We start from the raw sequence: 25384 nt of genomic DNA, 5'->3' as shown, positions 1-25384 counted from the left end.
TTGTAAGGAATGCTGGTTTCTGTCACAATGTTCCGTTGTGCCAGAAGCGGTTTAGTCATGCTGGCCACACAACCCGGAAAGCTGTCTGTGGACAAACGCTGGCTCCCTCGGCCTGAAAGCGAGAACCCCATAGTCGCCTTTGACTGGACTTAATTGTCCAGGGGTCCTTTACCTTTATCTTTTCACCTGTTTACTCTGTATCCAGAACCTCGGGTTACATACGCTTCAGGTTACAGACTCCACTAAGCCAGAAATAGTACCTCAGGTTAAGAACTTTGCTTCAGGATGAGAATAGAAGTCGTGCTCCGGCGGTGAGGCAGAAGCAGGAGGCCCCATTAGCTAAAGTGGTGCTTCAGGTTAAGAACAGTTTCAGGTTAAGAACAGACCTCCGGAACGAATTAAGTACTTAACCTGAGGTACCACTGTACGTATGTTAGCCACAATCCACATCTATCCTGCAGTTTCATGAGAAATTCCGTGTTTCGATACATTTCCCCACCAAACCGTTTTCACTCACATTTGAAAATGTACATCATATGAATATATGTATTCTCTCTGCTCACTACTCTGTGTGTGTGTGTGTGTGTGTGTGGACAGGCCACAAGGTAAACACATCTAAACATCTAACTGTACTGTGTGTTCAACGATGTGCAAATGTGATTTGAAGTGTGTGGGGGGGAGAACCACTTCGCTTTAAAAGAGTAATGTGTACACAGTCTGTGTTGACACCCTTCTGAGAAAGTAAAGCACTGCTTAAGCAAGAGTACATATTATGGGCCACATAACTCAGATTAGTTATGACTTTACTGTTAAGAAATCCTGAAAGTCATCATCTGCATGTCTATTCAGAATAAAGTCTCACTGGGTTCAATTATTTCAGCCTTTTTTTGTCCATTTAAAATGCAGAAACAACCTTGGGGATAGAATAGAACTCATCTTTAGAAAGGACTTTAAGAAATAAAAAGAGAGATGATGTATGGACTTTTATAACCCAAGAAAATGTTTAATAAAAACAGACCATTCAAGTGTCCCTATTTTCCAGGGACAGTCCTGAATTTACAGAAGCCGTCCCGGTTTCTGATTTGATCCTGGAATGTTCCGCTTTTCCTAAGGACGTCCCTATTTTCATCATAAAAATATATGGTAGGATATTCATATTTCCATCAGAGGGTATGGAGTTACATGACCCTTGAGCCAAGGAGATAAGTACCGTATTTTTCGCCCTATAGGACGCACTTTTCCCCCTCCAAAAATGAAGGGGAAATCTGTGTGCGTCCTATGGGGCCAATGCAGGCTTTCGCTGAAGCTTGGAGAGCGAGAGGGGTCGGTGCGCACCGACCCCTCTCGCTCTCCAGGCTTCAGGAAGCTATCAGCAAGCCTGGGGAGCCCGCGGGAGTTCCCGCAGGGCTCCCTAGGCTGCGGATAGCAGCCTGCTGCCCGGAGCAAGGGGCGCGCTGAAGCGGATAGCAGCCCGAAGCACCTACTACTACTAGCACCTACTACGGTAGGTGTGTTTTTAAAAGCTCAGGCTTCCCCCGCCCCAGCCCCGCGGCGGGGGGGGGGGGCTAAAATTTTTTCTTTATTCCCCCCCCAAAAAAACACTAGGTGCATCCTATGGGCCGGTGCGTCCTATAGGGTGAAAAATATGGTAAGTATAAAACTTTTAGAAGACATCTGAAGGCAGGTATATGGGTTTTTTAAATAAAAAAAATGTATAATATTTTATTATGTTTTTATATATCAAAAATCACTGGGTTAGTTCAGTGAGGAGAGTGTGAGACTCTTAATCTCAGGGTCATGGGTTCCAGCCCCATGTTGGGCAAACAATTTTTGCATTGCAGAGGGTTGGACTAGATGACCCTCGTGTCCCCTTCCAACTCTACAATTCTGTTTCTATATGTTGGAAGCTGCCCAGAGTGGCTGGGGCAACTCAGTCAGATAGGTGGTGCAATAATAATAAATGATAGAATAGGACATCCATATATATATGCACTTATCCAGCACTTATGCAGCATGTTATTCCTTGAAGGAGAACTACAGTGGTACCTTGGTTCTCAAACGCCTTGGTTCTCAAACCATTTTGGACTCACAGCTGTCCATGGAGGCGCAGGTCAATTCTGTGTCCGGGGCAGCTGTTTACCAGCTCCATCTGGTACGCAGGCTGAGACCCTATCTGCCCGTGGACTGTCTCACCAGAGTAGCACATGTTCTAGTTATCTCTCGCTTTTACTGCAATGCGCTCTATGTGGGGCTACCTTTGAAGGTGACCTGGAAACTACAACTAATCCAGAATGTGGCAGCTAGACTGGTGACTGGGAGCGGCCGCTGAGACCACATAACACCGGTCTTGAAAGATCTACATTGGCTCCCAGTACGTTTCTGGACACAATTCAAAGTGTTGGTACTGATCCTTAAAGCCCTAAACAGCCTCGGTCCTGTATACCTCAAGGAGCATCTCCACCCCCATCATTCAGCCCAGACTCTGAGGTCCAGCATTGAGGGCCTTCTGGTGGTTCCCTCGCTGCGAGAAGCCAGGTTACAGGGAACCATGCAGAGGGCCTTCTCGGTAGTGGCGCCCACCCTGTGGAACGTCTTCCCACCAGATGTCAAAGAGAAAAACAACTACCAGACTTTTAGAAGACATCTGAAGGCAGCCCTGTTTAGGGAAACTTTTAATGTTTAACAGACCATTGTATTTTAATATTTTGTTGGAAGCCACCCAGAGTAGCTGGGGAAACCCAGCCAGTTGGGCGGGGTATAAATAATAAATTATTATTATTATTACTACTACTTGGTTCCCAAACACCAAAAACCCGGAAGTAAGTGTTCTGGTTTTCAAATGTTTTTCAGAAGCCAAACATCCGATGCGGCTGTCGGCTATTGTTTCCGAGGCACCTAAACTAATCAGAAGCCACACCTTGGTTTTTGAATATTTTGGAAATCCAACGGACTTCCGGAATAGATTAAGTTCGAGAACCAAGGTATCACTGTATTTGGCGCTTTTGGTTTTGCTATTTATTTTGCGTTGTTGTTTTCGAGGGTTTTTTGATTAATTTGTTTTTGTGTGACTGTGGAAATGGATAAAAGCGCCCCGCCCCCCCCGAAACAATGACTAACATCAGAGCAAGTAGGAAAAATAATTAATTTTAATTTTTATCATCTACAATACAGTGGTGCCTCGCAAGACGAAAAGAATCCGTTCCGTGAGTCTCTTCGTCTTGCGGTTTTTTCGTCTTGCGAAGCAAGCCCATTAGCGGCTTAGCGGATCAGCTGATAAGCGGTTTAGCGGATCATCTGATAAGCGGCTTAGCGGCTCAGCTGTTAAGCGGCTTAGCGGATCAGCTGATAAGCGGCTTAGCGGATCAGCTGTTAAGCGGCTTAGCGACTTAGGATCAGCTGATAAGCGGCTTAGCGGCTTGGGAAAGGGGGGGGGGAGGAAAAAAACCCCGCAGGAACTCGCAAGACATTTTCGTCTTGCGAAGCAAGCCCATAGGAAATTCATTTTGTGAAGCACCTCCAAAACGGAAAACCCTTTCATCTAGCGGGTTTTCCGTCTTGCGAGGCATTCGTCTTGCGGGGCACCACTGTACCGTCTTATTTATTTTATAGAACAGTACATTGATTATTGCTTTCATTTTATGGATCAATGGTTTTGTTAGAGAGTAAAATTCATGTTAAATTGCTGTTTTAGGGGTTGTTCTTAAAAGTCTGGAACGGATTAACCCATTTTGCATTACTTTCTGTGGGAAAGTGTGCCTTGGTTTTGGAACGCTTTGGTTTTGGAACGGACTTCCGGAACGGATTAAGTTTGAGAACCGAGGCACCACTGTATAAATTATTTCCCGATACTCTTTTAGCCTTTTACGGGTCTACCACCTATGAAAGACCTCATTGCATCTCCAGCACTTGTGCAGCACATTCTTCATTGAAGGAGAACTACTTGAAAATGATTTACAGATGGTATTTACCTTAGAGCATAGCTGTCAACCGTCCCTTATTTGGTGGGAAACTCCCTTATCCCAGCCCCGTTTCCCGCTGCTGTCCCGGATTGATGATGTCCCTTAAATTTCCCGCTTTCATGCTCGCCCGGCTCAGGAGGGAAGCAGCGGCTCGGGGTCCTCCGCCTCAAGAGAGCGAGAGAGAGTGCACGTGCACAAGCTGCTGCGTCTCCGTCTCTCCCTTTTCCACCTCCATCGTTCTGCCCGGACACTGACGTCCAGCGCTGAGGGCCTTCTGACAGTTCCCTCGCTGAGAGAAGCCATGTTACAGGGAACCAGGCAGAGGGCCTTCTCGGTAGTGGCACCCGCCCTGTGGAACGCCTTCCCACCGGATGTCAAAGAGAAAAAGAACTACCAAACTTTTAGAAGATATCTAAAGGCAGCTCTGTTTAGGGAAGCTTTTAATGTTTAATAGGTTATTGTATTTTAGTGTTTTGTTGGAAGCCGCCCAGAGTGGCTGGGGAAACCCAGCCAGATGGGCGGGGTATAAATAATAAATTATTATTAATTATTATTATTATTATTATTCCCCCTCAGTGGTGCGTCGTGAGGAGACGGGTGGCGGCAGGTGGGCAAGCAGCCCTTCTCTTGTGAGACTTCCACCGCGCTGCCAGGGGAAGCCAAAGGTGGCAGCAGCTGAGGAGGCGGCCTGAGGGAGGGGGAAGAGGAGGGGATGGGGAGGGATGCAGAAGGGCGGTGCTTCAGTGGACGCGGCGGCCCTGCAACCGCCTCATGCCGGGCTCATGGGCGGCGTGGGCGAGAGTCTCCCTCCCTCTCTCGGGCGGGGAAGGGGCCGATGGAACTCCTCGCGCCAGGACAACGGCAGCCCCGGCGAGCTGCTTAGCATACCCTCCAACTAGTGCAGCATCTTAATGTAGTGACTTCCCCCTCTGCATCCCTTTCATAACTCTGTTTTTATAAATCATTTGTCCATCCATAGTTCAAATTTTTACTACAAGTTTTCTGTCAATCCTACCAATGCATTGGCTCCCAGTACGTTTCCGAGCACAATTCAAAGTGTTGGTGCTGACCTTTAAAGCCCTAAATGACCTCGGTCCTGTATACTTGAAGGAGTATCTCCACCCCCATCGTTCAGCCCGGACACTGAGATCCAGCGCCGAGGGCCTTCTGGCGGTTCCCTCATTGTGAGAAGTGAGGCTACAGGGAACCAGGCAGAGGGCCTTCTTGGTAGTGGCGCCCTCTCTGTGGAACACCTTCCCATCAGATGTCAAAGAGAGAAACAACTACCTGACATTCAGAAGACATCTTAAGGCAGCCCAGTTCAGGGAAGTTTTAAATATTTAACGCTGTACTGGTTTTAACACTTGATTGGGAGCCGCCCAGAGTGGCTGGGGAAACTCAGCCAGATGGGCGGGGTATAAATAATAAATTATTGTTATATTATTATTATAATGTATGCAACTCTTTACAATAGCTTTTCAAATAAATTATAAACTTTCCCCATTCTTTATTAAAGAGGTCCTCTTCCTGGTTTCTAATTCTGCCTGTAAGCTTTGCCATCTGGACATTGTTCATCAGTTTTGTCTGCCACTCTTCTTTGGTCAGTTGTAGACCCTTAGGATCAGTGGCGTAGCGTGGGGGGTGCAGGGGGTGCCGGCCGCACCGGGCGCAACATCTGGGGGTTAGGGTTAGGGGGCGCAAATCCACAGGTTAGGGGGCGCAAATCCACGGGTTAGGGGGCGCAAATTACTTGCCTTGCCCCGGGTGCTGACAACCCACGCTATGCCTCTGCTTAGGATTATCTAGTCCACCCCTCTGCAAAACACAGTCGCAGCCAAAGCAGCATGGCTCCATGAGTACCGGATTTATGCATAAGTCAAGCAAAATCCCTTATTTTGGCTGCTGACCCCTTATTTTCGAGGCTGCTGGTCCCTTATTTTCAAATCTGTTAGTTGACAGCTATGCCTCGGAGTAGGCTTGCTAAGATGTATAAGAGATGTATAGGACACCCCTATTTCCATCGGAGAAATGTTAAAACAGTTTAAAGAAACACCCACACATAGGGAGGTTTCCCCTTAGGGGAGGGAGCGAGTCTCCTGGTGGCAGCTGGCGGCGCCCGGACGCCTCGCCGCGCTCCCGGGCAGCTGCTCTAGGGGGCGGCGTCCGCCCTGGCTTCCGACGGGGAAGGCGGCTTCGAGGAGGAGAGTCAGAAAAGACCCCAAGAGAGCGAGGGAAGGAGCGCAGCTGGATTACCCACAATTCTCCCTCCGCAGCCCCTGCAAAGAGGTGGAGGTTAGGGTTAGCTCCCCACCCACAGGCAGCAGCAGGGAGGGAAGCAAAAAGGCAGAGTCGACGAGGGAGCAATGTAGCGGCGGCGGCGGCGGCTTTCGCGCTTGGAGAGCGTCTTTTTGCGCAAGCTGCTGCGGTTCCCCTTAAAGCTCCGTCTCGCCTTTCTCTCTCTCACCTCAGCGCAGGCAGCGCCCCGCGCCCCTCCCGTTGCCTCCGCACCGCCCTGGGCAGCAAAAACGCCGCGCGCGCCTCCCCTCAGTCACCCCGTCTCTCTCCATTCCTCCTCGGCGCCGCCGCCGGAGAACATGGCACCGAGTCGCGCTTTGGCGCTCCCGCCTTCGCCGCCCGCAGCCTTTCGCTGAGGCGAAAGCCGCTGCTGCTGCGGTTGCTTCCTTGGGCCTGCCTCTCCCTTGAGCACAGGCGGGTCTCTCCCCTTCCTTCCTTCCTTCCTTCCCTCCCTCTTTTCTCTCCCGCCTTTTCCAGGACGGAGCAGCCTCGTCAACAAGGAAGATGCCCGCGCCCAGGCGCCAGAGAAGGCGCAGGCTGAGGGGACGTTGAGGCGGCTGCCGGGAGCGCGCGCGAGAGAGAAGAGGCAGGAAAAATAATAATAATTAGGAAGCAGCAGCAGCGACTCAGGTTGAAGACGAAAGGGTGGGGGCTGTTCTTCAAGGACTGGGGCAGCCTCTCCCTCCCTCCATTCCTTTCCTCAGCATCCTTCGCCAGAGAGAGAGAGAGAGAGAGAGAGAGAGAGGTGTCGCTCGCTGCATGGAGGAGAGCAAGGCGGGCGCGGAGTCCTCGCCTAGCGGAGCGCAGCAGCGGCGGCTGGCAACCTCTCCGCCCTCCCTCCCGGGCCTTGTTTCTCCTTCCACCCCTCGCGCAGGTGCCCGGCTGCAGACGGCGTTGCTGGAGGTGAGTTGAATGGGAAGGATGCCTGGCGTGGGTGCGGGTTTATTTGCTGCTGCTGCTGCTCCTCCTCCCACGGCAGGTAGGAGGATGGAGGGAGAGATGCTGCTTTTGTTTGCGTGGGCTGCTGGCTTGCTTGCTGGGCGCCACCAGTCGCGCGCTCGCCCTTCCCACAGCATCTCGGCCCCAGGGGAAGATACAGGATGCAAACGTGAGTCAGTTTTGCTGGTGGTAGTGGTGGTGGAGGAGGAATACGCACACGCACCCATGGCATTGTTATGTCATTTCCTCGAGGCAGCCAGAGTCTTGGCGGCATCCTTTGCACCCATGGAAAGGGATGGAGGAAACCACGAGCCAACTCCCAGGGTCCTGTTGTCCCATCTCCCCCCCCAATAAAATATTGGAGGGGGTGGGGCCCCCCTAAAGTTGACAAGCATTGCCATTCAAATGGTGTGCATGTGCCACACCTTGTAGTGATGTGGGGTGAGGCTTACCTGCCCTCCCCCCCCAATATTTTAATCAAGTTGGCACCCCTGGCACAAAGTCACCTGGCCTTGCCTGTGTGCGGTTTCCCGCAGCATGCAGGATAATGGCAGATGTGTCAGGTTCCTCTGTACCGTTATGCCCATCGTTTTCCTCCAGAACTCATGCTCTGTGCTTAATGCACATACGCACATGCGTGCGTGCGCACATACAGGGCGATTACACAAGGATTTCCTTATGAGAGGCCGGTCCGGGGTCGGCTGCCCTGGGACTTAGAATTACAGTGTGGGGGAAAAAATGGCAGCAAACTCCTGAAACCTCTGTGTAGTTCAATCAGCCTCTGAATCTGTGGAAGCATTTGGCTTTTGATGTTTCCGGTGGCGAGGAGTCAAATTCAGAAGGAATTTGCAGGGAAAAGGAGAAAGGTGGCTCAGGAGTGCGTTCTGTCAACTGGTTTCGTTGAAAGCATTTGAGTGTGTTGTATTGGACATAAGCCAGTCATAGGCAGCCTTTCAGTTTATATATTACGTATAGTTCAGTTGCCTTTCTTGAATGTTTTGCTTCTGACACCAGGTTGATGTCTTGATTAAATTCTTGGGTGCGAGGCTACAAATGACTAGATTTTTGAAAAGGCCTTGTGCTGTACAGGGGCTTACTTGCCTTTTTGCTTAAATATAGCTGCCATAGAAAAATATGAACCAGCTGGCAATGTTTAGGATTTGGCTTATTTTGATTTTGAGCTTTGTTCTTATCTAATTTTTCTGGAGAATTAGCTTGCTGGAGATCTTACTTCCTTTTGAACCAACCTTACAGAAAAACCAGGAAATATTTAAAGAAAGGAAAGGAAGTATTTTCCTTGGGAAGGTTAATGGTGTCACTAACACTTCATTTCGGATGGGATGGCTGTTACATAACTGGGTGCTGTTGATAGCCTCTGTGTGACAATTTAAATGGTTTGCTTCTTTATTGAAAATAGACTTCTTTGATTCGCCACCCCCCCTTTAGTCAATATGTTAAGAAGTTTTGTAAAAAAAATGTTTCTATAAAACACCCAATACATAATTTTCTTCCCTAGGTGGTATGGGTTTTAATTTAAAAGCTCTGTACACATTTAACTATATTTCTGGTGGTTCCTTTTGTTTAGCTTGCCTTTTTTCGTTGACAAGCTACTTGGAGCATTGACAACGGCACTAATTTTCAGTGGATCTTTTCCATTCTGAACAGCTTCACAAGGAAAGAAAGCAGAAAAGAACAAATAATAATTGAAATGACAAATGTATAAAAATCTTCTAACAATACATAAATGAAATGACTCTTAATTCCCTAATGCCAAGTGGGATCAAGTGCTTTATATAAAAAACCCATTTTAAAAAATGTGCTTTTGCTTTTAGGAGAGAAAATGTACTCCTTAAACTCGAGAAGTAAAATGTTAATGTGATTGAAACTGATGAAGGTTTGCTTGCTGGACTTTCAGATGATCAGCTGCTTCCCCCACTGCTTTTAACAAATTGCTCCTTTTCTAGTTGTAAAGACACAGCAACTTGCCTTACATATTTTCAGGCTTACATTCTAGTAAACAACTGACCTAAATGGTGAAGCAGAACCTATATTTTGGTTGCCTTTGATGAAAGAATTTAGCTTTTCAAACATGTTGACTCTCTCTGAATGGGCAAGGTGTAATTGACTTCTGCCTTTTCGTTTAAATCAGATCATTGTTGGAAACTCATATACTGTATTAGCTAATTGCCCCCCAAATGGCACCTTAGTTTACGGTTGTCGCAGCAAAATGTCTAAGCAATCCATTTTTTTACAATGAAATTTATTATTAGTATTATTACTCATTTCATTCCTATGCCACTTTATATTTTAAAGGAAATATAATCTCAGAGAGGTTTGCAACACATTAAAACATCAGATAAAACAATCTGGAATAAAACAAATTCAAGCTTCAAGGAAAACATTTCAGATCCTTCTCTGAGGGAAATTTTGCTTTCCCCATATTTATCTACTTAATTTATATAGCTGCCCTGCAGCAGAAGTACTCTAGGAAGCCAGTGTGGTGTTAGTGATTAGTGTCTGACTAGGACCTGGGAGATCAGAGTTCAAATCCCCACTCAGTCATGAAGCTTGTTAGGTGACATTGGGCCAGTCACAGCCTCCTAACCTACTCCACAGGGTTGTCGTAGGGGTGGGCTGTGGGTTAAACCACAGAGCCTAGGGCTTGCCGATCAGAAGGTTGGCGGTTCGAATCCCCGCAACGGGGTGAGCTCCGGTTGCTTGGTCCCTGCTGCCAACCTAGCAGTTCGAAAGCACGTCAAAGTGCAAGTAGATAAATAGGTACCGCTCCAGCGGGAAGGTAAACGGCGTTTCCATGCGCTGCTCTGGTTCGCCAGAAGTCATGCTGGCCACATGACCCGGAAGCTGTATGCCGGCTCCCTCGGCCAGTAAAGTGAGATGAGCGCCGCAACCCCAGAGTTGGTCACAACTGGACCTAATGGACAGGGGTCCCTTTACCTTTACCTAAGGGGGGGTTGAACCATGTGCTCATTGGAGAGAAAAGTGGGATATGAATAAGCTCTTCTGCTTACCTACTTAAGAAAGCTGGAGGGGCCAGCCAGATGGAGATGTCAGTTGCCAACCTGGCAACTGGATATCATCCACGTGGTTGTAATTAGACATACGGCTGGTGCCTGGGGAATTTCTACCCCGATTCAGATACCCCTTTTTTGCAATTTGTTCCAAACTGTTTTAGATATTCCATGCTTGCATTATTCAGTGGAAAAGGCTCTTCCTTGATATTGTGATTTATATTTTGCAGGAGGTCTCTTACAGTTAACTACAAATATGGAAATAATTTTTGTTTTTTTCGGGAAGAGCCATAATACTATATGGAACGCTAAGCTTGGTGATAAATTGGGACAAAACATGGGTTTTAGGGGGGAAATGTTGTTTTGTCTCATGCTCTGTAACAGTTTTGTCTGCTTCTACCACTGCTCAATCTGTAAGTTGAATGAAAAATGTTTCGAGAGGACTGGTAGGAAAATGCTGATAATTAAAAGAAAAAGTTCTCAGGCATTCAATTTTTTTTGTATTATAAAAAAGCAACGACGTTAATTGCAAAGGCAAATATGTGTTGCATTAGAACAATATTTCTACAACAGGACCACAGCCCTTACAACCCATGTAAATCAGAAGTCCATTACTATGAGCTACATAGGGAATGAATGGCAGTAATTAATTTTAAAAGGTAGTTAAGTCAGCAAAAATGCTTTCACCCCTATGATAACATGTAAATCCACAATAATCTCTGCTCCAATTAGTATGGTTGCAGGCAGCTGTAACAGAGGCAAGAATGCTCACTCTTGCAATGTAATATAAATCTTTCCACAGTCAGCTTAGGTAGTTTTAATAGAGATCAGCACCTCCACTCTTGTGATGCAAACTGTTCAGGTAATAGCTAATGGGCTTGCTGACCTGTTTCATTGCCATAGTCTTCCATGTGAACTTTGCACACTTCAGCAAACCTCTTTAAAAAAAGAGCAGTGCACATGGCAAAACTGTGACTAACTGCTAATGAAGAGTGCGAGCAATGCTTCTCTCCGTGTGTTTATATTACATTGCTCTCAGTTTAATAACCTTTCACTATGTTATCACCAACCATAGTAAAAAAGGAAAAAAAAGTGCATTGTGGCACCTTAAAGACAAACAAAGTGTTGTAGACTAGAGTCCATTTCATTCAGATGCATGAATTGCAATCCTCAGTTGTAGGTACATATATACAGGGCTGGTGGAGGAGGGGAGAGGATGGTAAGCGTAGAGGTTAAAGAGAAATGAAATGCAAAAACTATAGATATTGACAATTTAACTAAATAGAATTTATTTCATAAATTTGTATACCACTTGATTTGTCGGACAAACCTCAAAGCGGTATACAAAATAACGTATAAAAAATTATTTCAAGCTTAACGTACAGAATCTTTTATTCTCTTGCTAATTATTCTTCTTTAAAGGTTCATCTTATGTCTGACTTACTTTAGTTATGTTTTCTTCAGAAATCTTTTAAGATAATACTTTTGTATCCTGTTAGTGGCTTTGAATATATACTTCATACTGGCTTTCTTCAGCAATGTTTTATTCTGGATTGTTTCACTTGATGTTTTAATGTAGGCTGCAGACTGCTTTGAGGTCCCCCTCCCCGCCTTAAAAATACAAAGCTGTATAGAAATGAAATGAAATGAAAACAACAACAGCAACGATGATGAATGTGCACAAAGCAAGCAAGCACAGTTGACCCTTCACTGCAGCAGTGAGTTTCATCATAGTGACACTTGTGCTCTGTGGCCTGGCAATCTTAAACAGGCTGCAAGACAAGACACAGTGAGTCAAGGCAGGGTTCAGGCTAGAGGGAAGGTGTAGGCTATGCTCTGGGGAACGCAAAGCTCTGAGATTGGACTAGCAACGAACAAGCCAAAACTGAGCCGATAAATAGTAGTAGCTGCTCTGCTGAAAAGGCCCAGCCTTCTCCAGTAATCTCCTCCTGCAACTGAGTGTGAATGTTATACAGTGGAGTCTTCTGAGTCAGAGGATGACCGTGCCACATCCTCAGGCTGGAGAGGAGGGCACTGGCTCCTCAGGCTCACCTGAGAGAGCTGCTCTGCATGCCCCCTGCCCCTTCATAGTCCTCTCCCACATTCCCTGAAGATGAAGAATCTGATTCCAGAGCCATGACACCCGCAAAGAATATGAAGACTCTGATTGCATACAATATCTGGTTTATAACGCCACACTCTGCTTAAAAAAGCATTTCTATAGACTTGTTGGGATGCGGGTGGCGCTGTGGGTTAAACCACAGAGCCTAGGACTTGCCAATCAGACGGTCGGCGGTTCGAATCCCTGCGACGGGGTGAGCTCCCGTTGCCCGGTCCCTGCTCCTGCCAGCCTAGCAGTTCGAAAGCACGTCAAAGAGCAAGTAGATAAATAGGTACCGCTCCGGTGGGAAGGTAGCATCGTTTCTGGTTCGCCAGAAGTGGCTTAGTCAAGCTGGCCACATGACCCGGAAGCTGTACGCCGGCTCCCTCGGCCAATAAAGCGAGATGAGCACCGCAGCCCCAGAGTCGGCCACGACTGGACCTAATGATCAGGGGTCCCTTTACCTTTTTATAGACTTATTTAAAGAAAGGTATTCAAGAAAAAAGTATGTTCTGATGTTAGCAAAATACTGCTCTCAACAATGTGCAGATTGCCAAGGTTGTGCTCTTTACCGGGCAGGTGGAAAGTGCTATGAGTGGGTGGTTCTGATGAACAGGAGTTGGCAGAGAGACCTATTCTTCATGGGATTGCATTTCCCCTGAAGGAGCAGGTGCTTAGTTGGAAGTGGCCTCAGTAGTTAGGCGTGCCTTGCTTTGGCTGGTGCTATTTATGAATTGGGATAGCCTGACTGTGAGTACTCGTGTTCTGGAAGCCTCCAGGCTAGACTACTGCAATGTACTCTATGTGGGCCTTCCCTTGAAGACTGACAGGAAATCGCTCTGGCAAGAATTTTGATAGGGGAATTAGGCCACAAGCATATTACTCCTATTTTAAAATTGCTATAACGGTTGCCAGTTGTTTTCTGGACCCAAATCAAGGTACTTTGATTTTTAAATCTCTAACTGACTTGGGACCCAAGTGTCTGCAAGAACTCCTTCCAAAATAACTTGCCTGTGCTGTAAGATCAGCAGATGAGATCCTTTTGGTGGTTCCTCTATAGCCAGCATAGGCAAACTCTGGCCTTCCAGATGTTTGGGACTACAATTCCCATCATCCCTGTCCACTGGTCCTGTTAACTAGGGATGATGGGAGTTGTAGTCCCAAAACAGCTGGAGGACCAAGTTTGGCCATCAGTGCCCTATAGTATGTGATGTGGGGCTCCAGGAAAGGCCCTATTCTTTTGAGTTGGCTACCCCTGCCTGCTACTGCAACTCACTTAAAAACCTGGTAGTGTATACTTACCTACTTCAGATGGAATCCCATTGAGTTTAGCAGAACTTTCCCCAGGTGGATTATATGTAGAACTGTAGCCTAAATTTTCAGTTCTCTCCTTAATGGCGTAAAACACATACCAAAGGGGAAAACCCAACCCCTTTAATATGAGTGCTCCAAGCTATTCCTAGAAATCCTGTTTTGCTACTGCAAAAATACCTGCTCTCATCAGCAGTGAAGATGAAATGCAGGTCACATTGCCCCCGGCAACACTTAAATAGCATCCCTGGGCTTTCTTCAGAAGTTGTGAGCTTTGTTGCTATACTTGGCTAGGTAGACCCTGATAAGGGTATATAGCACAGTGTCATATGGTCAATTACGTTAATACTGTACATCCTTCTTCTGAGGTCTTAGTTGTATTTCAGTCTGGAGGAGATAAGAAACAGTAGGCTGTCTTTCTGTATTCCAGTAAAATAAACCTCTCCCTTTCCCACAATCCCTTTCTACCTGCTAGAGGACTTCAAGAAGGAGAGGAAAAGGGACAGGTTTGGTGGTGAGCATGAATAGTGTCTGGTCAGCAAGCCAAGCCAATATTCTCCTGTCCTTGTAAGTAAAGAGCAGCTGCATTGTTCTGAACTAAACATAAATTAATTTAATATTTCTATAGTGTTAACAATGTGTTAGGGGCTATGGGGGATTCAGAAGTTCTCCATGTCAATATCAGGGCTTGCACAACAAAATAGGAGCTTTTCCCCTGTCCCAACAATATCTTAAGAGTCTGGTGGTGGGGATTGGGGGAAAGAGAGCGCAAGATCAGTTACTAACTACAATTTTGTAGTGGAGTTTCCCCTTTAAGGTGCATCCTACAGTATGCAGCCCTCTCTGAAGACACCCCCTGTTTAAATCATGGCTGTCTCATTTAAAGATAAAGGGTGGTATCCAACTAACTCCTTCTGTTCATGTGCAAATCCTTGCAGTGACTGAGGAAGACACCCCCCTGCCTTACTGCCTGAAGAATCCTCCCTCATTCCAAAGACATCCTCTCCAATTCCATGCACAAAAGTTGAGCAGGCTGGCAACATCAATTGCTTCTGAAGGGAGCAGCCTAGCCTAGGAGGTTCAGGGCAGGCTGCATGGGTCAATTATGTCCACTCTCAATATCTGCCACCTGAGGTGGCTGCCTTACTCTCCCTGAAAGGGATATGCGGACACAGAATCCAGCAGAGCTACCTAGTGCTGGCCGTGTGCAAGATCACACATTGGCTAAAAGAAAAGAAGGAAGATCATCTGCAACTTGGTTCAGCATTCAGGTCTGGTCCTATACATTTTGATGCAGCAACAAATGGTGCTCCCCCTCAACAAGTCAAGGTGCATAACACCCAAGGCTGGCCAAGTTATTCTTGTGCTCGAGGCAGAAAACCCCACAAGTCTCTCTCCCTTGGAATAAAAATACATCAGCAATAAATTAAATAACTAATAATTTGCTGCCCTTCCACAACACTTAAAATCTGATGCCTCAGCCATCAGCCTCACTCTGCCTGATGGTAGGGTCTTGCCTGTTAGAGTTGCTTTTAAATAGTAAACCTCAAAGTTCTCCAAGCCAAATAAGAGCAAACAAGTGGCATAGATCTGTGCTGGGTCCCCCAAATTTCTTTTTTTATGCTTTTAAGGGCAACTTGCAACTTCATATCTATCATCTGTGTGTGTGTGTGTGTGTGTGTGTGTGTGTGTGTGTGTGTGTTGCTGTTGTTGTTGTTGTTGTATTAAATAAGTGGTTTTTTGATTGGCTAGAGAAAGTCAGCCCAAACTCTCCCATGTTGCTGAAGGTAATATGGGAAATAACCCCTGGAGAAACATATGGGTTGACTGTTAGGGGAGCGGGAAGAGATTATGCAAATACCTCAGATCTGCAAACTATATTTTTGACCTTGTTTTAGTGATAGCAAACATTTAAAATGATGACATACCTTGATTTTATTGTTTTAATTGCATAGTCGGGCATGTTAAGCCTCTATTGCAATTACACAGCTTGCACATAACATTACGGGTAAATTATTTATAATGTGAAAGGTATTGCATTCTAATTTTATTTTATTTAAAATTAGCATAGTTGCTGCAGCACATGGTTCGACTAGAAAGCCATGCAGTTTGACTGCATGTTTCTTATGACAGCTTGGGGCATTGCATGTGGGGAGCCTTTGACTATGGGAGGAAAAGCTCATGCTTTGCTACATGGGTTCGTGTTTCATCTGAAGAATCTAACATGATTTGGTCATGTTTTCAAACCACCATAGTTAAACAGACATTGACAGTCTTAGAATTGGAATAGACAATGTTTACTTGGTGCATTCACCCGTGGTCAGAAGACTTGCAGGCCCAGACTATGGAGCTTTGGCCAGAAGAAAGCTAATCTCAGGACAGAAAACAAACTTCTTGGAGAGGTAGGGTGATGCAGTTGCAGGGGGTGCAGGAGACTTGGTCCGGGAGATCATCTCTGCATCCCTCCTCCTCTGGACAGCAGCTTTGTAGGGTCGGGGAGGAAGCTAGATTTGTACCTGCCTTCTGTGGAATCTTATTCTTTGGGGTTAGAGGGGGTCCTATAGCTGTTATTCCACTACTGATGTTTGATGTTGTCCTTACGGTGTGGAGATAAGAGTCCATCCTCATCTGTTTTACTGGATTTATGAGTCCCCATATCATTACTGGGACTAGTCTCAGGCTTGCCCTAGGAAAGAGCCAACCATGTGGGGGTCCATGTGCTTACTGGAAAGTGTAGGAGGTCTCTATGAACCCCATGCTACTGGCCCCTTATTGCCCAGGATGTAATCTAATAGGGGACTTTAAAGGGGAATGAGGAACTAATTCCTTTGGGAAACTTCCAACAGTGGACTGTGACAGGTTCTTTGAGCACAAAGGGATTCATCCTTCCGACTCAGCTTGGGTTGCAGCTTTTCTTTGTCACATCCAGGAGCAGCCCATGATTTTATGCTGCCTTGGGTGAAGAACAAGCTGTCATTTCCTCTCCCATTTCACATAATAGTGCTTCACCAGACTGGCAGCTGTATCTTAGCTTCAGCACTGGTGATGGGACACCATCCTCCAGTGTACCGGAAGACAGCAGTTCAGGGCTGCCTGACTGGCACACACAGTTCTTTCTTTCTTTCTTTCTTTCTTTCTTTCTTTCTTTCTTTCTTTCTTTCTTAGTTTTTATTTAAGTTAGTTTTATTCAAGTTTATACACTTCATTAATTTTACAATCAATTTAACATTTCAAAAGTTTGACTTCCTCCCCCCTCTTTCTGCAGTTCCTTAAATTTATTTTTTAATATCTTCTGCGTATCCAAATTCATTTAACTTTCTCATTTAATTATCAACTGTAAATATATACTCTTATAAAACTGCAGGTTATTACAATAATCCTGCTAATGTTTTTATCTGTTTACAGTTTATCTGTAAATATTCACTAAAACATATCCATTCTTTTATAAAAAGTTTGTTATCTTGATTTCTTATTCTTCCGGTAAGTTTCGCCATTTCTGCATATTCAATAAGTTTTTGTATCCATTCTTCCTTTGCTGGGACTTCTGCTTCTTTCCGCTTTTGGGCAAGTAGCATTCTTGCTGCTGTAGTAGCATGCATAAATAAATTTCTATATGATTTAGGTACTGTAGTTCTGTCCCTATAATTCCCAAAAGAAAAGCTTCTGTTCTTTATAAAATAAAGTTATTTTGAACATCCTTTTCAATACATTGTATATCATTTCCCTGTAAGCTTTAACCATACTTCAAGACCACCACACATGATACAAAGAACCTTCTTTACATTTTCAACACTTGTCTGATTTAGATTTATACATTTTTGCCAGTTTACTCGGTGTTAGATACAAACAATATATCATTTTCATATAAATTTATCTTAAGCTATAACATGCTGTAAATTTTATATCCATGTTCCACAATCGTTCCCATGCTTCGGAAGGCTGGCACACACAGTTCTGGCCACTAGCAAAAGGAAATGATTTTGGGGCTCAGGAAGAACAGGCAGCAACTCCCAGCTAGCATCTCCCCACTTTGTGCAGTCCCTGCTGCCTTCTGATACAGCCGCTTTGCTCTGCTTAATGATAGGGCTGTGTCCTGTCTCAAGGTGGTGTAAGATGGCACTCTGGGGACCAGCTCAGATGTGCAAGTTATCACTTGATTTCTATATGCTGATGACAGGCAGCCTTTGAGAGGAAGATATTTATAGGGTGGGGGAGAATCAAGGTTAATGCAAGATTTGCCTTGACGTGTGTTGTCAGCTGCAGCTTTACCTTTGTGTTTTGTGTTTTATTGTCATTGTGAGTGGTTGCATCGTTTTGTGAGTGGTTGCATCGTTTGCGTGGTGTCAGAAGCACAGCTAATTAATCCCAGCAGGTGAAGCTCTGCGAGGGGAAAAAAAAGGAGGAACGGGAAGGTGAGAAAGGCTGTTTCTTCAGAGTGGAAAGGGGGAGTTGGAGGAGAATGACAGAAACAACAAAAGGAGAAGTGAAGGCATTCAGGCAACTGTAAACAAACTTCGGCTTCACACCTGTGCTGTGCACAGCCACAAAATCAAGCAAAACCATGTTGAAAAGCATTAGGAGTGCTAAATTCTCAGATAATATTATTGAGCATCCTTTAACACTGTGTAATATTTGTGTGGAATGAGTCAAAGTATTCTTCCGCTGGCTCTTAATGTGCTTTTTCGTTTGGAAAACGATCAGGTGTTTCCCAGAGCCACAAGCATTAAAAGGCAGTGATATATAGTCAGGGTGGCCAGTCAGACATGGAGATGATTTCAGAAGCTTAGCTTTACTTTAGAAATATGCATTATCTTTTTTCTTTTCTTTTTTTAACAACAAAATGGTGTTTATTCCCAAGTAAATGTTTTTAGCATCAGGCAGCAGAAGCAAATCCCCTTTTGTTCCTGTGGTCATGATGGTGCTAACATTTTACTGAGTTTAAAATGTAAAGCTGTGCATATGCCAAGGGTACTTCGTTTTTTTAAAAAATCAGGGCTAGCAAAATGTTCATTTGGCAAGCAATCACCTGTTACCACCATGATGTCAGGTAACATGTGCAGACACTCAAAATGACATCATGCGCATGTGCGGAAGCGGCAAAACGTAACCTGTGCATGCGCAGATGCGCCGTCCGTTTATGTTCCATTCAGGATGCAAACGGTGCTCCGGAACGGATCCCGTTCACATCCCGAGGTACCACTGTAATTTAATCTCTGCAGCCTTGTTTTAGATTAACATTTTCGATACGTAACTTACGCATAGAATGCTCTATTTTAGCTTTTATGGCTAGGACATAATACCATGCAGTTTTAAAAGTATTTGGGGAGGAAATAAATTAATTAGATGATTTAGCAGATTAGTATGAAGATTTTTTCCATTTCTGCGCTTTTTAGATTACTGGTTGAGATACAGTCGAAAATGATTAGTAGTACAAAATTGCTTCCAGCAGTAATTGTAAGATTTCGGTGTACTGTATATATTTCGCACAGAGCCTAGTGAGATCTGAATATTAATTTGACTTTGTAAGTCTCTTCGAATTCAAACAGATTAATTGCCTTTCTCATGAGACTTCTTGTATGCCTGTGCAAAAACAATGGTGCCTTTTCAGATGTAATAATTTGGCTCTTGTTTCCCTTTGCATTTGGTTGCTAAAATAAGAGAGATGTGGCTTTAAACATGTGCTCAAGGAGGGTTCCCACAAACAGACTCATGAGCACATGAACGCATAGAGCAGGGGAAGTGCCTGTAAACCACATCCCTCCACTACTGACAGAACCATTGACTATGTCTGCTGACCTCCACATGGTTGGCATCAGTGGAAACGGTTCCTGCTCTCGCGTGTGGGTGCTAGGCATGAGCATGTGTGTGCCATTCTTCTCAGACTGATGCTGAATGCGCACCTGCAGGTCAGCAGGCACATTGGACGGTTATGGCGTTGTGGGAGCAATTTCCCTCTGCTTTCCATGAATGTGTGGCGGCATTTATATGAACAGTCCTTTCCTGAGTTTTAGTTTTTTCAGGACGTGCCAAATTTCCATGGCTTTCCCCCCAGTATACCCAACCATTTTTCTGCGTAGATGCACATCTCTATTAGAATGTGTGGACAATAAGTAGCGGAGGCTGCTTTGTTTCGCTTTAGTCCTGTCTGTTTCCCTCCATATCATACCTTGACTGGGCCCAGAGCGCTTCAAAAGGCAAGGGAGATGGTGTCTGCAAGACCAGAATAGGAACCGAAAGTCGCCTGGCCTAATGCTGGGACCTGTTTTAGTTAAGTTAGCTACTTCGTATGTGAAACTTAACTCGCCTCTTCAGACACAGAAGGGGAAAAATGTGTTCAACACTGGTTCCTTGGATTGGTCCTGTCTGGTATAAAGGTCTCCTGCCTTTGCTTAGTCAACATAAAATTATCAGCTGTTATTTGTTTGCAGCTGCTAAGCTTGCCCACCTTCTTAACAGAGAGGTCTCCTGATGTGGAAAAATGCTGTGTGCACATGACGGTTTGTGCTTTGGGAAAGATTTGTGACCTCTGATGTCGGAGTGTAACTGTCAAGGATCAAGGTGTTTGCAATGTGCTGCTTCTCTGTTGCAAGCCTGTTTCGTGGCAGATGCTTTGTGGCAGGTTCTGAAAGGCGGAGAAGGCCTTTCGGAACCATTGCCTGTACCTGGTGAATTCATATTAATTAGTCTTTGAAATGACAGGCTTTGATTGGCAGGAGTAGAGTCCTCCAGATATTGCTGGACTCCGGCTCCCACCGGTTTTGACCGTTAGCCATACTAATTGGGGCTCGTGGGACTCAGAATCCAGCAACATCTAGAGGATGCTGTCTTCTCTTATTCTTGCTCTAGTAAGTGAAAAAAGTTAACTGCGAGTGGAGGTTAAAAAAAAGTCAATTGGGAAAGTTAGGTGGAGGTGTGAGCCAAAGACCAAAGAAAGCTGCTGCAGGTGGACAGCCGAGGCCTGAATATTAATATTTATTTCCCAGTGTGATAGTTAGACTTTGGTGAACTATTAGAAGAACAGAGACGGTAGCAGTGTTAGGCAAAGAAGCTGTTCCATTAACTGGCCCAAGCAGCCAGAGATTCAACAGGAGGAGCTTGGGTGTCAGAGGAAAATAATATCTGGTAGCTGGGTTACGCCATGAATGATTCTGGTTGGGTTGAAGTTTTCAGGAATTTGGCTTGAGATATAAACCTCTCGGAGGCTGTTGTTAGCAACGTGTCTCTTGAATCTTTAGATGTTGTCATGAGGCACATTTAAGACACAAATATCAGTATTCCTTTATGTACAAAGCACCTTTTAATTAAACAATATTAGGTTTTATTTTGCTCTGCCCCCCAACGTTATTTTCAGTCTCATGCATTAACCTTTTATGCCGAGGTACCGGGAAGTTTTAAAAGGAAATGGATAGCAGCAGAAAAGGGGTCACATTGGGGAATTCTTCAGTTACTGTGGCAGGAGGGGAGGTTCCATAGACCTTGAAATATTAAAAAAATTACACAAGTACAAATATCTAAACTCCCTCTTGAAAGGGTAGCAAGAGCAACTCACTAGCACAAAACCTTCCCATGCTTTGCTATAATTACTGCTCCATATTCTTTCATGGGAATCAGCCTTTTAATCTATCTATATCTATCTATCTATCTATCTATCTATCTATCTATCTATCATCTATCTATCATCTATCTATCTATCATCTGTCTGTCATCACCTTCAGCTCCTTCTTTCAGAAAGATTGGTTTATACTCGATACTTCTACCTATATGATTTATTGATCAGGCTTCTATACCAGTTTAACTTCAATGCATTGAGGTCTCCCAGACCACTGTGGCGACATACCTGACTTTCTGACTTGGGCACACCCTGGCCCACAGCCCTATTCCTGGTTTTTACATTTCTCAGGTCCTCGATGACACATTGTCAGTTCCAAAGGTAGGCAGATGAGAATGAGAAGCATCCAACTAGCAATCTGGGATGCACCAAAATTATGTAGATCATTAGCTTCTGAAGGTAGTACTCTTTTCTATTCTCTCAGATGGCACAGAATAGGAAACTGGAATGATCCGGCACTTAGAAGTCAGTAGGTAAAAGTATGTGGATGTGATTTCTGTGTTTGCCAGAGTTTTAAGACCACCATTTGTCTCTTTTCTTGGCTCATCTCTGCCTTAACATATCTGGCAAAGAGCACGGTTGCTACTGTTCCTTGTCAAACTCTGTGACTCTTTCTGGCTTGTGATTTTATTAATGTTCTTGAGATCACAGGAGTGGAATCAAATAGTAAGAAGCTCAGCTTTAGTTTCTATAACGTAACTCTTAAGCCCTTGAATTCCCAATACCTATAGTTGATTTTTTTTTTCTTTTTACAGTTGCATTAAAATAATTTGGAAGATGGGATTGCTGTGGCATACAGCTTGATTGGGTTACACTGGTTTCGCCTTGCTTCCCACACACTTGTTTCTTTCATTCTTTGTGCTTTACATACACAAATAAGGGTTATGGGAGTGCCCCCTCATCTCTCGTGAGCACAGGAAAGCTTTTGTGAGTTACTATATTTTACTTTGTGCTCTGAAAATTGTTAAGCGTGGGCTTTTTTTGCTGATTTGACCCGCTGTAGTCTGGATTGACCCCTCTGCTGCCTATTTACTTTTAAAATGCCTTTCGCAGAATTGCTGACTGCTTGAATGGCATCGTCTCTTTTGTCCCTCAGACATTAAGAAATAACTTAGGATTGGGGGCTGGAATGTGTCCTGTGTCATATGTAGAGATACAGAAGCCAATTAATGCAAAGTGGATGGTTGTTAACAGAGAAGCATTATTTGCTCTGCCGCTTTGTCCTTAACATTTTTTTAGTGGCCCAAAGAGAAGGCTAAACTGATTTCTCTGTAGCTCTGAGCTTTGTGATTGGAAAATAATCTCTCGAAAAAACATTTTAATTGGGTCACGGTTCCACAACCACCTGCTGATGATCAAGCAAAACAGAATCAAGCTCAAGAATTGCAAAGCATTGCCTTAGGTTCCTTTGGGAGGAAAGGTGGTATATATATTTAATAAAATAAATAAAGTTAATAGATGGTAACAACAAAAATCATCACAAGTGCGCATAATAATAAGAGTAGAACACAACATGCTCCTTGCCGTAACCCCTCACTGTTTCATAGGATGGACTTAGCAAGGGGTGCATGAGTTTATGCATCTGGCAATCCCCCCCCCCCCCCACTAAAATAGTCTTGGCTACAGATTAATTTTTAGTTTTTATTTAGCTGAGATATGGAGACCATTGTGTGTATCAGTTAGAATAGCCGGCACACACCTTTCCATAGCAGTAATCCTGAGTACAGTTGTACCTTGGTTGCCGAACGCCTTGGAACTCATACATTTCGGCTCCCAAATGATTGAAAACCGGAAGTGTGTGTTCTGGTTTTTGAACAATTTTCGGAAGCGGAACGTCTGGTGCGGCTTCCAATTGGCTGCAGGACGCTCCTGCAGCCAATCGGAAGCTGCGTCATGGTTTTCGAACGGACTCCCGGAACGCATTCTGTACGAGAACCAAGGTACGACTGTATTAGGGCTGGTGTTGGCAATTTGCATCTTTGGCCGCTGCCAGGGTTGATGCACCTTGTCAGGGTCCATCAATGATGCTGACCCTGGAGCGTGTGGCCGGGTCTGTGAACTGCCTGATGTTTTATTTACCTACTCTAGACCAGATTTTGGGAACCTCCGACCCTCAGGCCATATTTCATGCAGTGGAGTCCCAATTTGGTTCCTAATAAACACCTACTTGTCTCACACCTGACATTGTATGCGACATCAAGTGTAGGGCATTGTCAGGGAACTGACATCGGAGCCTGAGGCAGAGGGAAGGCTCTCAAATGATCCTGGAGAAGGGCCAAGCAGGGAGAAAGGCAGATCAGCAGAGGGGGAAGCAAATCAACGTTATACCAGGAATAAGGGGGCCAGATGGGGGAATCGGCGAGAGGGCTCCAGGACTCTTCACTGGACACCAGCGGGGAGAGCACGGGTCCTCCGCTACCCGTGCCCTCCCTGCGCAGAAGATTTCCATGCAGAGAGAGTAGGAGGAGACTGGGAGTCAAACAACTTTTATGTTGGAAGAGGTTTAAGAAACGCCCACTGACGGATTCTGCTAGCGACTGAGGCAGCCACGAATTGAAGGGCTGTCCAGACAGAAAGGTTTAACCAGGCAACATAGCCAGGAGAGGTGGCAACTTACGCATGAGCAACCCCATACCCATTACAGGCATGTACCAACTTTAAAAGGATAACTAGGAGCTTAAAAGTGAGCTCCTGGTTGTTCCTTTGCTAGAGCAAGGCACACTCCCACCATCCCTCAGCTGATGGGTGATGGGAGCATAGGAACAAGAAGCAGTTTGCATGGAAACTGCTGCTAAAATACAGGTTCCGTTTTAGTGGCATTTTCATTGCTGCTTCAGGAGCAAGTCTCTTTGAAGGCGTAGTGGGAATGCAGGAGAGTGACATCTCAGGTATAGGGCAGGTGGCCCCCCCCTGCACACCTGCTGAGGGGGAAAAATGTTTCCCATTCCTGCCCTAGTCTGATGCTATCTTGAAGGCATTGTAGCTAATTAAAATGATGAGTGGGACACATCCACCTGGCACAAAATGCAAATTTGATGCTGCCCATCCAGCAGGTAAACTCACAGATGTTGGAAGATGATGATGCTTGGCTGTGGGGAGGGGTGTTTAAACTTGCAGCAGCTTTGCTATGTCTGTAAGATAAAGATGCACGTCATGTAAAATATTCCTCCTCCTCATAGCCATAAAACACGGATTTCCCTGCCTTTTAACAGAGGGAGAATACAGTTAACTGGTCCCTTCAAAACAAACAAGCAAACAAGTTCGAATCCTGGATTTAAAGTAGAGACTTGATGCCTCTAATCTGGAATATTATTTTAGAAAAAAAGAGTTCGGACATATGTTTTAAAAACAAACCATAGTAAAGGAACAGGAAACAGAACTGAATTTTGATAGAGATAAATATTTGCATCTGCAGTGTAATAATGTCTCCAATAGATTTATCTACTTTATTGTTGATGAGTAAACAGGTCCTTTCTGTAGAAATATCTACAAATATTTCTACAGAAAGGACCTGTTTACTCATCAACAATAAAGTAGATAACTGAAAGTTGAGGGAGATTGTTTTGAATGTGGAATTGGGTCTTGGGGGATTTTACATCTTTTGAAAGAGCCCCTTGATTACTTTTTGCTTTGTCCAGAGACACAGATTACTACTGGCAGTACTTTTCTTCACAATGTTTTTGTATTTTACTGTATCAGTCACTTATTTTACACTAGCTAGCAAGTGATGTTTACAAGTCTACAATGAGAAACCCTATGAATTAGGCTTTTCCAATGGCTGGATTCCACGGTCCTTTACTGAATACTCTAAATAACATTTATCAGATTATTCAGGCAGTGTACATGTTTTTGTATGTGCCCCTCCTTGTTGACAGATAAGAGAGGCAGGCCTTGGCTTTTGCTAACTTCATATAGGAATATCTGAGGATAACAGTGTAAACCTTAGAGATGCAGAATGTTCTTATCTCTGAGAGAACATCTCAGTTTCCTTTAACAGAGCAGAGAGTGATCTTAAGGGTATATTTCAGTAAGTGGAGCTGTGAAGAACTTGCTGAAGAAGGATGACGCATAAGGCAAAGAGGAATTGGGCTTTGAGGACACCGTCTTTGTGAGAGGAAGTGGGGTTTGGGTTCCTGCCGTA

At 44.8% G+C, this 25384-nt stretch overlaps 1 protein-coding gene across 4 annotated transcripts in view; it reads left to right on the top strand.

Moving 5' to 3' along the window:
* Nucleotides 1-5788: 5788 nt before the first annotated feature.
* The window catches only part of HECW2 (HECT, C2 and WW domain containing E3 ubiquitin protein ligase 2), a 183488-nt gene continuing 163892 nt past the window's right edge, over nucleotides 5789-25384 (top strand). The window contains exon 1 of one of the 4 annotated variants that reach the window (XM_083467338.1): nucleotides 5789-7157. The gene's annotated coding sequence lies outside the window, so the exon portion shown is untranslated. Of the gene's footprint in view, nucleotides 7363-25384 lie in introns of all 4 variants that reach the window. The other 3 variants (XM_083467339.1, XM_083467333.1, XM_083467334.1) reach the window with 3 other exon arrangements.

Source organism: Podarcis liolepis, assembly GCF_965112155.1.
Source record: "Podarcis liolepis genome assembly, chromosome: 1".
Classification (NCBI taxonomy): domain Eukaryota; kingdom Metazoa; phylum Chordata; class Lepidosauria; order Squamata; family Lacertidae; genus Podarcis; species Podarcis liolepis.
The sequence above is the reverse complement of the archived record's forward strand: the minus strand, read 5'-3'. Positions and strand labels throughout refer to the sequence as shown.